The sequence below is a fragment of the Pteropus vampyrus genome, unplaced genomic scaffold (genome assembly GCF_000151845.1).
Source record: "Pteropus vampyrus isolate Shadow unplaced genomic scaffold, Pvam_2.0 Scaffold20, whole genome shotgun sequence".
NCBI lineage: Eukaryota > Metazoa > Chordata > Mammalia > Chiroptera > Pteropodidae > Pteropus > Pteropus vampyrus.
Genome location: NW_011888801.1, coordinates 6641521 through 6644392, shown reverse-complemented (window position 1 = coordinate 6644392; position 2872 = coordinate 6641521).

Sequence of the window (2872 nt, the reverse complement as noted above, 5' to 3'; positions counted from 1 at the left end):
TAATGGTAACCACAGACCAAAAATTTAGAACCGAAGAATATAACATAAAAGAAGAAGGACCACAGGGAAAACCCACAAAAGCCAACCAAAATAAAGAAAACAGAAACACAAGAACAAGAAAGCAATGGAAACACTGAGCCATACCAGAAAGCAAAGTATAAAATGGCTATAAGAAGATCTCATATTTCAATAATCACTCTAACTGTAAATGGACTGAACTTAACAATAAAAAGGCACAGAGTTGCAGAATGGATCAAAAAACAAAACCCAACCATATGCTGCCTTCAGGAGACACATCTCAGCTCCAAAGACAAATATAGACTAAAAGTAAAAGGGTGGAAAATGATGTTTCAAGCAAATGGCATTAAGAGAAAAGCGGGAGTAGAGGTGCTAATATCAGACAAAATAGACCTCAAAATAAAAAAGATAAAAAAAGATACTGAGGGACACTTCATAATGATAAAGGGAATCAAGCACCAAGAAGCAATAACACTTATTAATATCTTTGCTCTCGATCAGGGAGCCCCAAAATATGTAAAACAATAACTAACGGAACTAAAAGGAGAAACAGACCAAAACACTATCATAGAAGGAGACCTAAATACCCCAGTGTTGGATATGAACAGATCATTCAAACAGAAAATCAATAAGGAATTACCATCCTTAAATGATACATTAGATCAACTGGACATAATTGACATTTACAGAACCTTCCATCCCAAAACAGCTGCTTATACATTCTTCTCTAGTGCACATGGAACATTCTCAAGGATTGACCACATACTAGAACACAGAGATAGCCTCAACAAATACGAGGGCTGAAATCATACCAGCCATGTTTTCTGATCATAATGCTTTGAAGCTGGAGATGAACTGCAGAAAGAAATCAGGAAGAATCACAAATACATGGATATTAAACCACATGCTACTGGAGAATAACTGGGTGAGGCATGAAATAAAAAAAGACATCAAGAGATGCAGAGAAATGAATGGCAATGATAGTACAACATATCAAAACTTTGGGGATGCGGCAAAAGTGTTCATAAGAGGAAAGTTCATATCATTACAGCCTACCTCAGAAAACAAGAATGAACACAAATAATCTAATGCTTCATCTTAAAAAACTATAAAAGGAAGAACAAATGAAGCCTAAAATCATCAGAAGGAAAGAAATAATCAAAATTAGAGCAGACTTAAATGAAATCAAAAACAAAAACACAATAGGAAAAATAAACGCAACAAAGTGCTGGTTCTTTCTTTCTTTCTTTCTCTTTTTCATTCTTTCTTTCTTACTTTCTTTCTTTCTTTTACTGGAACCAAGTCATTATTGTACTTCTTGATTACCGAACAAGTTTTATTTGAAAATGTGTCTCATTGCCACTTGCTACAGACTGTATCAAACAGATAGAGTTTTCCTGTACATTGAAATGCTGTACCATAGTAAAGAACACAAAGATTTGAAGTCTCTTCAGCATATACCCTGAAAGAGCTGGTTCTTTGAGAAGGTTAATAAAATTGAAAAACCCCTGGCTAGACTCACTAAAGAAAAAAGAGGACACAAATAAACAAAATCAGGGTGAAAGAGGAGAAATTATGACAGACACTGCAGAAATACAAAGGATCATACAAGAATACAATGAAAAAGTATAGAACACCAAATTTAATAACCTAGAAGAAATAGACTAGTACTTAGAAAGATACAACCTCCCTATACTGAATCAAGAAGAACTGGAAAATCTAAATAGACCAATCAGCACTAAGGAAATCAAAACAATCATCAAAAACCTACCAAAAGTAAAAGTCCAGGACCAGATGACTTCACCAGTGAATTCTACCAAACATTCAAAGAAGATTTAATACCTATTCTCCTCAAACTCTTCCAAACATCGAAGAGGAGGCAATACTTCCCAACTCATTTCATGAGGCCAATATTACCCTGATACCAAAACCTGGTAAAGATAACACAAAAATATGCAGGCCAATATCTCTCATGAACGCAGATGCAAAAATCCTAAATAAGATACTAGCGAACCAAATACAGCAACATATTAAAAAGGTTATGCACCACGATCACGTGGGCTTCATCCCAGGAGCACAGGGATGGTTCAAAACACGCAAATCAATTAATGTGATACACCACATAAACAAATTAAAAAATAAGAATCATATGATCATATCAATAGATGCAGAAGAAACCTTCAACAAGATACGGCATTCGTTTATGTCGAAACACTTAACAACGTCGGGATAGAAGGAAAGTACCTTAACATAATAAAGGCCATATATGACAAACCCTCAGTCAACATTGTTCTTAATGGTGAAGAACTAAAAACTTTCCCTCTAAGATCAGGAACAAGACAAGGCTGTCCACTATCGCCACTATTATTCAGTATAACATTCGAGATCCTAGCGAGTCCAATCAGGCAACAGAAAGATATAAAAGGCATCCAAATAGGAAATGAAAAAGTCAAACTGTCACTATTTGCAGATGACATGATTCTCTATATAGAAAACTCTAAAGACTCCACAAGAACACTTGTAAAAACAGTAAGCAAATACAATAAAGTTTCTGGATACAAAATCAATGTTCAAAAATCCATAGTGTTCCTCTAATAATGAAGTATCAAAAAAAATGGAAAAAATAATTCCTTTTGCAATTGCAACAAAAAGAATAAAATATCTGAGAATAAATTTAATGAAACATGTGAAACTATAAGACCCTATTAAAAGAAATTGAAGAAGATAAAAAGAAATGGATATTCTGTGTTCTTGGATTCGAAGAATCAACATAGTTAAAATGACCTTATTATCTAAAGCATTATACATATTTAATGCAATCCCCATCAAAATCCCATTGGCATTTTTTAAAGAA